The sequence below is a fragment of the Chlorocebus sabaeus genome, chromosome 24 (genome assembly GCF_047675955.1).
Source record: "Chlorocebus sabaeus isolate Y175 chromosome 24, mChlSab1.0.hap1, whole genome shotgun sequence".
Taxonomy (NCBI): domain Eukaryota; kingdom Metazoa; phylum Chordata; class Mammalia; order Primates; family Cercopithecidae; genus Chlorocebus; species Chlorocebus sabaeus.
Genome location: NC_132927.1, coordinates 10,744,920 through 10,755,606, shown reverse-complemented (window position 1 = coordinate 10,755,606; position 10,687 = coordinate 10,744,920). Strand labels below are relative to the sequence as shown.

The 10,687-nt window shown below is 48.2% G+C and overlaps 1 pseudogene; it reads left to right on the top strand.

Annotated features, from left to right (window-relative positions):
* The first annotated feature begins 413 nt into the window (after positions 1-413).
* Positions 414-10,445, top strand: LOC140710135 (uncharacterized; annotated as a pseudogene).
* The last annotated feature ends 242 nt before the right edge of the window (positions 10,446-10,687 follow it).

Genomic DNA, 10,687 nt, shown 5'->3' with positions numbered 1-10,687 from the left:
GACACACACCCAAATAAAACTTGCCAAAATAGCAGAGAAAAAAATACAACAGACATCCAGTGCCATTCTGTTACAGAAATATTTCTATCCCAAAGCCAGGGACCTCTCTGGAACACTGCCTTTATTTCCATGTTTCATGGAAGATGTTTGAGTGCACTCACGTGTGTCTCAACAAACTTCCAGTCCCTGCTCTAAACCCTGTGGCTTCTCAGCAAAACCCAAACACAAGTATCCATTTTCCTTCCAAATGAGAAATTTCCTAACCTAGCGAAACCAGCATCAAATCCACTTATTATGAGATAGCTGATTACAGGCGAAGCCCTCTAGTCCCAGGATGACTCCCCTCCTGCAGGAGCGGGAAGGATGGGCATAGCACTGGCCTGCCAGACCACATTTCCAGGCAGTTTGAAACCATGGCTGCCCAGGTGAACCATGATAAAAATCAAAACCAAGTATCTCTGAAAAGTGTACATGTCAAGAACCAGACCTCGCACCAGATTCAGCAGAAATGGATGTTGCAAGGTTTGTTCAGAGATCTCCTTTCCATGCCCCCTCTCCCCAGGACCTCCTTCCTTGCACTAGGGGCCAAGGGCCAATGGACAGCTCCCTTACCACTAGCCCAGTGCATTTTCAGGAACAGCTCCCAGACTGTACCAGACCCTGAAATGTATTCACTGAATGCACTATTTCTTCAAATGATCATAAATCACCTGACTACAACAACAAGTGTTTTAAAAGCGTTCTCTCTCTCTTTGGGGAACTGTACCATGAGTTTGAGCAAGCAGCTTTGCTTCTCCCTACTGCAATTCTATCATTTACAAAATGTTAACAATTACTGCTTTCACCCATAGCATTGTTGTAAAAAGCCTTAAGATCCACTTCATGTAGTCTGCCTGGAGCACAGACCCTGTCACATGGTAAATGCCCAATGAAGGTGAGTTATCTGTAGCTATTATTACCTGCCACTCCAGCGAACAAAAGGAGTCGATCAGGTCTCATCGTGTCACCATGAAAGGATGTCCCTGTACACTGCACAGTGGGAGTAGGGGGACTCAAAGTTTATCAGGTACTATTTTGTGTTTTACAAAGTGTACATATATATTTGTAGGTACACTGGAAAAGATCTGGAAGGAAATACACCCAGTGTTAATAGTGACTACCCCAAAGACACATTCATCCAAACACACAACAGAAAAACACTATCTTTCTGCCTTCCATATCATTTGAACTATTTTCAATAAGCATCTATGGCTTTTGTAAAGTTTTTGAAAGGAATTTATTGCATTTTTTTCTGGAGAAACAAGCAGGAGCATGAAAAAGGTGGAAACAGAAGGTAAAATGGAATGGGACTCAATGGAATTGAGTCCAAGCCAGGCTCAGCAGGCACACGAACCACGCAACTATCACTATAACTCAACAGCAGCTCTCTCTGCTCTTGGTCCAGTGGCCCAAGACTTAGAGATAAAATGTTTATTGTGATCACATCAATCACACCAAGGAGCTTGGAACCACCCTTCCAAACTCCTCTGGTTCTGTGTACCTGCCCGGGGCTGTTAGCTTTCCTCCTGTGTCTTTGGCTGGCCTGTAATCCCCTAGTGGTGGAAATGCACCCTGACACTTAGCCATCACCCCCACAACACTCAGCACCGCATAGAGACCAGGGCAGTGATGCCCACTCGGACTGTGATTCTACTTATAAAGCGAAGGACCAGAGGCCAGATGCGACCTATCTTTGGTAACTCACCAGCTGTTGCTTGAACCAGAACAAAGCCAGGTCTCCTGATGCCCAGAAAAGAGCTAGCGCCTGTCCCACTAGAAACGTGGCGAAAACGTTTTGCTTGCTGTGAAAAGATGCACTACTGGAGAAGATGGGTGCAACTTCTCATGGAGCCACTCAACCCAGATGACCAGGAAACAGGGCTGCCGGATGAGACACTCGGCCCAGACCACCAGGAAACAGGATTACAGGTGTGAGCCACCACACCCGACCTGGTTTCTCTTCTTCTAAGGGCACTAATCCTGTCAGACCAGGGCCCACGCTCATGACCTCATGTAACCCTAATCAATTCCCAAAGGTCCTACGCCCTAATACCATCACACTGGCAGTTAGGGCTCCAGTACAAGAATCTGGGGGAGACATAAACAATCAGTTTATAACAATGTCTTTTCAATCCTGTTGAAAAAAACAACCAAATGAGTAGGCGACAAAGTACCTTATATGTAAACAAGTCAGGACTTTTCATATTTCTGCTAACACATTAAGGTCAATTTAAAATGTCCGATAACAAGCGTCAGAAGCAGAGATAAATGAAAGTTAGTTACTCTGCATTTTAGGCCCACATTGAGCTGTCTTCCAATGACATTGTGGCACAAAGAACACTGCTTTCTATTCCTGGTTTTGCCACCAAAAAAGCTGGAACATTTCCCTGTATTTCCGTTTATCTCTAAAATCACTGGGCTGACCCAGCAGACCTCCAAGGTCCCTTCCATTCACAAATTCCACAAATAACTTCCTACCAACAGATGCTACACAAATAAACTACACTGACGAAGGGGAAAGCTAACACTAGCAAACAATGAAATGCACACAAGACAAGATGTATAGAGAAGTGGATCAACCACAAACTGGTGGACGATGAGCCGGCGGTGGATGATGAGCTGGCGGTGGATAAAAACACATTCCCTAACGATAGACAGAAAAGCAATGGCGCTGAGGTAGTATTGTTGACGATTTCCTGTTTTCAGCTTTCAAGATAAACGGCCCAATTGTTTATATTCATTCTGATTAAATGTGAACGTGAAAATTTCCTCCAGGGGACACAGACACCTAAAAAATTCCCAATGTATCCAATTTGTCATTTGATATCTTTACTGACAAGAAAAATGCGGGACTGAATATACAAACAGACCATGCCTGATCATATGTAGAAAGACAGAACTCAGACCACAACCTGTAGCTGCCCACCCAGGAAACCAATCCCCTATCTACAGTCAACAGCCAGGAGGCCAGCCAGGCTAGCACATCAGACAGGAAGCCAGACTGCTCTCTCTCCACAACCCAGAAACTAAACCACAACTCTGTCCCACGTGGCCAGGACTTGACTCAAAACTGACAGCCACCCTAATTTTGGCCCCTGTTTCCAGTTAGGATAATTCAGAGAAAGCCAAACGTGCCCCTAACCAACCACATAGAACATCCCACTTCTGCACAGCCGCCTCCAGCCCCCACAACAGCCTCCACTGGGAGCTGTTCTTTTCCATCCTGAAGCTTCCTCACTCCTCATCCGCCACTCACTTGCATGTCAGTCCCTGCCACACGCAAGTGATAATGCCGACTCCCTTGTCACAGCAGCTCTGAGAAAGTCGCCTCTGCCTGTCTCATGTGGGCGGCCTTCCTTTATTTCCCCCAAAGAATAAGTCTTAAATAAGGGGCTTCTTTCTATATGGCCAAGCTATACAATTCAGAAGCCCAGCATGGCAGATTCCAAGCCTGGAAAGACCATACACCCCTCAGGTCCTCTTTCCACAAAACACAGCTTCCTTCAGTTCTTCAGTCACTCTGACCAACCAGGGAAGGAACCACGTGTTATGGAAAGATCAAGGGCCTTGATGTCAAACTTCTGAGTTCATCAAGTACTTCCTCTTTCCGCTTAAGAAATTACATGGCCTTGGCCAGGCGTGGTGGCTCACACCTGTAATCCCAACACTTGAGGAGGCTGAGTTGGATGGATCACCCAAGGATGGGAGTTCAAGGCCAGCCTAACCAACATGGAAAAACCCTATTCCTACTAAAAATACAAAATCAGGCAGGGTGTGGTGGCTCAAGTCTGTAATCCCAGCACTTAGGGAGGCCGAAATGGGTGGATCACGAGGTCAGGAGATAGAGACCATCCTGGCTAGCACGGAGAAACCGTGTTGTATTTTGTAAAAAATACAAAAAACTAGCCGGGCGAGGTGGCGGGTGCCTGTAGTCCCAGCTACTCGGGAGGCTGAGGCAGGAGAATGGCATGAACCTAGGAGGCAGAGCTTGCAGTGAGCTGAGATCCGGCCACTGCACTCCAGCCTGGGCCACAGAGCGAGACTCTGTCTCAAAAAAAGAAAAAAAATACAAAATTAGCCTGGTGTGGGGGCACATGCCTGTCATCCCAGCTACTCAGGAGGCTGAGGCAGGAGAATCACTTGAACCCAGGAAGCAGAGGTTGTGGTGAGCCGAGATCGCGCCATTGCACTCCAGCCTGGGCAATAAGAGCAAAACTCTGTCTCAAAACAAAACAAAACAAAACAAATGATGTGATCTTGAACAATTTTCTTAACTTCTCTAAGCTTCTATCTTCATCTTCAATAAAATGATTTTCCCTCCAAGATTGCATTAAATGGAATCCCACATGTAAACCAGCTGACAAATATCAGGGGCCCAACGGCTGTGCGCTTCTACTGCCGCCCCACTTTACCCCAAGGGAGAAGCGCAAGATGTCCAGAAAAAGCCTGTTGATCCCTACACCTCAGCATCCTGTGTTCACACAAGGTGCAGTGGCATCCAGACTTACCGGGGTCACCCAAATACAAGACATGTTTACATGTTTTGATTTCTCAACTTAGGTACACATGGCTTCTAACGTTTACCATATATGATTCATAATTTAGAAGAGATTTTCCTACACTACCCCGTGGTTCTATTTTAGCAGACTTAGATGTGCCATAATAGCTCACTCTCTTAAGCCCTCCTCAGTATCAAAAACAAAACTTTCATCTGTAACACAGTTATCAGCAGTGAAAGTGGAAAAGGCACCTATGAGTCAAAATGACCCTCTGCCCCACCCTGCCCCACCCTACAAAAAGCTGTTCAGGAGTATTTGGGCTGCTTATGAGAATGCTGTCTGTATTCCCAGGGACAGACAAACGCCTACCCTGGTTAGAAGCAGCACTGCTCAGCCTCCAGGGTAGAAAGCTCCCCACACCCTCTACCCAAGGAGAAGAGAAGCAAATGGGGTGGCCAGGCTCCAGGATGTGGAGTATTTAGTTTGGTTTCTGCAGTCCAGGTCACCTCCATGGGTGAAGCTCTTCCTTCCTTCTTTTCCACCCAAGTGGCCAAGGTCCTATGGCTGCTGTGGGGCCTCTTCCCTATGAGTCAGCCTAGCCATTCCCCTTCCCCATTCTTCTTCTTCTTCTTTTTTTTTTTTTTTTTTGGAGACAGAGTCTCACTCTGTCACCCAAGCTGGAGTGCAGTGGTGTAATCTTAGCTCACTGCCACCTCTATCAACTGGGCTCAAGTAATTCTCCTGCCTCAGCCTCCCAACTACCTGGGATTACAGGCACCTGCCACCACGCCCAGCTAATTTTTATATTTTTAGTAGAGATGGAGTTTCAACTTGTTGGTCAGGCTGCTCTCGAACTCCCGACCTCAGGTGATCCACCTGCCTCGGCCTCTCAAAGTGCGGGGATTACAGGCATGAGCCACCGCATCTGGCCGAGTCAGCCCAGCCATCCTGACTTTTGGTTCTGGCAAAATTACTCTCTTCTACATCTACCTTCCAAGTAGCTAAATCAGAGGTCTGGCCCTTGGGGCAGGCTTGAAGAATCCCTGTTTTTGGTCCTCAAGAGGTCCTACCAGGGTCTGCAACAATTCCAAGACTTGTGTTCTGAAAGAGGAAAGAAACCTCACATACACACGGCTCTCGCAGAGCTCAGATGAGCCCGTATCGGAGGCAAGGCTTGGGAGGCGGCCCTAAGGTTTGGGTGTGCCATCTATGATAACAGCTAAGAGATTTGAAGCCAGCTGTCTGGGTTCAAACCTCAATTCCAACAACACTGGCTGTTTGATGTTAGACAACGTCCTCAGCCTCTCTGTGGTTCAGTTTCCTCACTGTAAAAGGGCCACAATAAGAGAGCTGCTCTAAAAATTAAGTGAATTGGTGCATATAAGGTACTCAGAACAATGCTTGACACATGGGGGAGTTCAATAGACACGTACTGAACAGAGTAACTTAGCAATTACTAAATATACTCATGCAGGACAGGTGCGGTGGCTCACACCTGTAATTCCAAAACTTTGGGAGGCTGAGGCGAGAGGGTCACTTGAGCCCAGGAGTTTGAGACTAGCATGGGCAACAGAGAAATATTCCGTCTCTAAAACTGTGTGTAACATACATGTATGTATACACTCAAATGTTCACAGTGTATTTGTAGTATACAAAATAGCTGGAAAACAGACTTAACTATTCACAATGGTTACTTCTAGAGAAGGGGGAATGCAAATTTCAGCTTTTTACCCCACATATATATTCTTGTATCATCTGAAATATTTAAGCAAATTGTATGTATAAATTTGCCCCGAAACACATAGCAGAACAATGTAGTTTTCACTCAAAAATCTTCAAATCATGATGGAATTGTCCTGTGAAAGTAAAGTTAGAGAGGTGAAAAGTCTCCCTCCAGCCTAAATGCTCTTTCATATGACCTATATTACACAAACCAATGCAGACATCCCAATCCTTTCCCCACTGTCATAAGAATTTTTCAGTGAACTGCATTCCCCTTTACAAACTAGATGATAGTTAGAGTTACCAGGCAAGAACGTGGATCCAGTTCTGCTTTTTCAAAAGTCAATGTTTCTCACGTTATAGTAATGCATTCTTCAACCGGTCAACTGCCCCCAACACCTGAGCTCTCTGTTGTACACAACTCAACGATGCCTGGGAGAAAACAGGTGCACATTTCACTTAGTAACAACACATCCCGCCTGATTCCTCTGCTGGGCTAGTTCTCAAGTCGTCTTTTTCTAAGCTTTCATTGGGCTCTACCACACGTACCTAGGCTGGGTAAAACACTTGACCAGGTTTTTTTCTTCGAGACCGAGTTTCACTCGGTCGCCCACGCTGGAGTGCAGTGACGTCATCTCGGCTCAGAAGCCCGCGCCCGGGTCCATGCAGCCCCCTCCGCGGCAGACGCGGGGAGCCGGGGAGCAGTGGGGACCGGCCCCCACCGGCAGGGTGACCGGGATCCCCGCGCGGGCCCATGTGGTATCGTAGCAGGCGCGAAGACCCCGGTGCCACCCGAGGCCGAGACAAAGCCCAGGCGCAAGGACCCCGGATCCTGACCTCGGACCCTGCGGAACCCAGCTCGGAGCCGCCACGCCCGGGGCAGAGACCCCCGCCCGGTCCGGAGACCTCGTTGCCCGTTCTCACCTCAGGCCGCCGCCTCGGAGCGCTCGCTCCTCGCCGCGGCGCCTGGGCCGACTGGAGCGCAGCTGAGCAGCCGACAGAGCCGAGGCAGCCTCAACCACGGAGTGCCGGGGCGGGGCCGCTGCCGCTGCTTCAGCCCGTGTTCCACGCTCAGGATCCGGCTCGGATCAAGGAGCTGCAGCTGTCGCGGGGCTGCGGCCGGAACACACACCACGCAGGTGCACAGGGCCCCGCCTGCCGCCCACTGCCCCGCCCCCAGCGGGGCCGGGCGCCCAGGGCCCGCCCCCCGGCCAATGGGGAGCGAGCCGCGCCGAGAGGGCGGGGCCTAGGGGAACAAATGGAGGCTGGGCGGGGCGGTGCTGGGATTGGGCGTACAGGTTTCCGCGGGAAGACGGGACCCAAAAGCTGGCCGGATCCTGGCCTCCTAGAAGACCCAGCTCCACGTCCACCTGCAGTCTGCTCTACAGGACGCCCTCATCTCAAGCCCAGAACTCAGGCTTTTAGGGCAGAGAGCGAGAGACAGGCTTGCTTTACAAAAAGTGAAACTGAGGTCCAAGGAATAGGATTGCCTGCTGCCCGAAGTCACGTAGTCCCATTCACTCATTCACTTTGTGATTCAGCAAACATTTGGAAGCACGTATGGTGGGCTTTAGGAGTGAAGTAGGGCTGGGCGCGGTGGCTCGCGCCTGTAATCCCAGTACTTTGTGGGGCCGAGGCAGGTGGATCACTTGAGGCCAGGAGTTCAAAACCAGCCTGGCCAACAAGATGAAACCCCATCTCTGCTAAAAATACAAAAACTTAGCCGATCGTAGTGGCGCGTACTTATGGTCCCAGCTACTGGGACCTGTGTAAAACAGGACCTGCACCCTGAAGGCACTCACTCAGGGATGCTGCTGGGATGGGTGGATGCACAGTTAAGGTCTTCATGGTGGCTGAGGCTGACCTCATCCCCATCGCTCTTCCCACACACACCTGAACACTCATCACTCCCACGCTCGCACCCACCACTGAAAGCCTGGCCCCTAATCTGATTTGCCTAACAAGGTCTCCAGATGAACAACACATGCTTCCCTACCTCTCCCCTGCTAGGGCCCCACCGTGTTCTGGGATGTACTCAGGGATCAGGAGAACAAAACCTCAGGGAGTGAAAGGACATTCCAGGGTGCAGGCCTCTGCATCCCCCTCCATGCCCTCACCCCTGCCTGACACACCCTCACTCCTGTACCTGACCAGCTCCTACCAACCCTTAAATTCTCACCAAGTTCTGTGGTGGCAGCCACACCCTAAAGTGGCTGACCCCCCAATAACCTATGCCCTTGTATAGTCTTCCTGACCTTGGGTACGAGCAAAACCGGTGACTGGCTTCTAACCCATAGAGCCTGCCAAAAGCAATGGGATGTCACTGTCACAGTGCATCACCTTCGCACACTTGAGAGAAAGGTTCCGCCTGCAGGCGCTGCCGGAGGGAGATGATGTGCTGAGAAAAGACCTTCGGAGGGGCCCCGTAGGCAAGGAAGCAAAAAGCTGGGCCCTTGCCAAGCGGGTCCGAGGAAATGAATTCTGCCAGTAACCTCAGCGGACGTGGAAATGGATTCTGCCCTGGTAGAACCTCAGATGAGGATGCATCCCAGCTGCTTAGCGTGAGATCCCAAGCACAGGACCCGCTAAAATGTGCTCAACTCCTAGTTTGCCAAAATTGGCTTAAAAGTGTGTGTTGTTTTAAGCTTCTACGTTTTTAGTTATTGCCTGTGAAAGTGTTAAAATATGAGACAATAACTTAGGTCCCTTCCCCATCACACACATTCTTCTTTCTGGTATTCATCACAATTATAGTTATTGATTTAAAATCTCCCTCTTGACTGGGTGCAGTGGCTCAGGAGTTCCAGACCAGCCTGGCCAACATGGTGAAACCCTATCTCTACTAAAAATACAAAAATTAGCTAGACGTGGTGGTGCAATCCTGTAATCCCAGCTACTCCGAAGGCTGAGGCAGGAGAATTGCTTGAATCTAGAAGGCAGAGGTTGCAGCGAGCTGAGATGACACCATTGCACTCCAGCCTGAGTGACAAGAACAAAACTCCGTCTCAAAAAAAAAAAAAAAAAAAAAAATTGTCTCTTGCCACTAGCTTGAAGGTCCCATGAGAAGAAAAATGGAAACTCTTGCTCATAACAGTGCCCCAAATGCCCAGCACGGTGTAGTTCTAGGGCAGTGGGTCGATGGTGGCAGCTTCTGGTTGGAGGGCCCAGCTCCTCCCAGCTGCCTTCTCCCTGGTGAGGTTCCATTATAGAGAACAGAATAGTTTCCTGCCTTTCCAGAGTCCCTCTTAGTGGGGATTGGCCAAGTGACATTGTCCTGCCCCGGGAGACATAAGTGGAAATTGGCTGAAAGGTTTCTAGCCATGGTGTGCTGGGGCGATTTGAACCAGGACATGAGAGCTGACCATCCATTGTTCGGGAATTCCGCAAGTTGGTTGTTCAACACCTTCAGTACTTCAAAATATTAAATAATATAAACTCGCAAATTAAAAAATGCATTAGACCAGATGCAGTGGCCCACGTCTAACACATTGGAAGCCTGAGGCAGGAAGATCACTTGAGCCCAGGAGTTCGAGACCAGCTTAGGCACAAAAGGAAGACGCTGTCTCCACAAAAAATTTTAAAATTAGCTAGGCATGGTGGTGTGTGCATCCAATCCTAGCCACTCAGGAGGCTGAGGTGGGAGGATCGCTTGAGCCATCTGTTCAAGTCTCCAATGAGCTATGATAGTGCCACTGCACTCCAGCCTGGGTGACACAGCCAGACCCTATCTCAGAAATAAGCATATTTCATATATCAATAAATTTAAAATAAATGTATATTTATATATACATTTATGTATTGCAATGATATATTTAGACGTAAATATTTATTTCTTGTTTTATTTATTTATTTATTTTGAGATGGAGTTTAACCCTTGTCACCCAGGCTGGAGTGCAGTGACGCAATCTGGGCTCACCATACCCTCCACCTTCCGGGTTCAAGTGATTTTCCTGCCTCAGTCTCCTGAGTAGCTGCGATTACAGGCATGCACAACCATGCCTGGCTAATTTTTGTATCTTTAGTAGAGATAGAATTTCTCCTTGTTGGTCAGGCTAGTCTCGAACTCCTGACCTCAAGTGATCTGCCCACCTCGGCCTCCCAAATTGCTGGGATTACAGGTGTAAGCCACTGTGCCCAGCCTATATGTTATATTTATATATTATAATTATGTATATTAATTTTATATAATTGTATATAAATATAAATATAAAAACTTTCCTTGCCTTCTCTTGTTTCTACCTACAGTCAGTCCCATGACTTCAAATACTATCTACATGTAATAATTTTAAATGTATATATTTTATATATATATATATATATATATATATTTTTTTTTTGAGACGGAGTCTCGCCCTGTAGCCAGGCTGGAGTGCAATGACGCAGTCTCAGATCACTGCAACCTCTGACTCCCGGGTTCAAGCGATTCT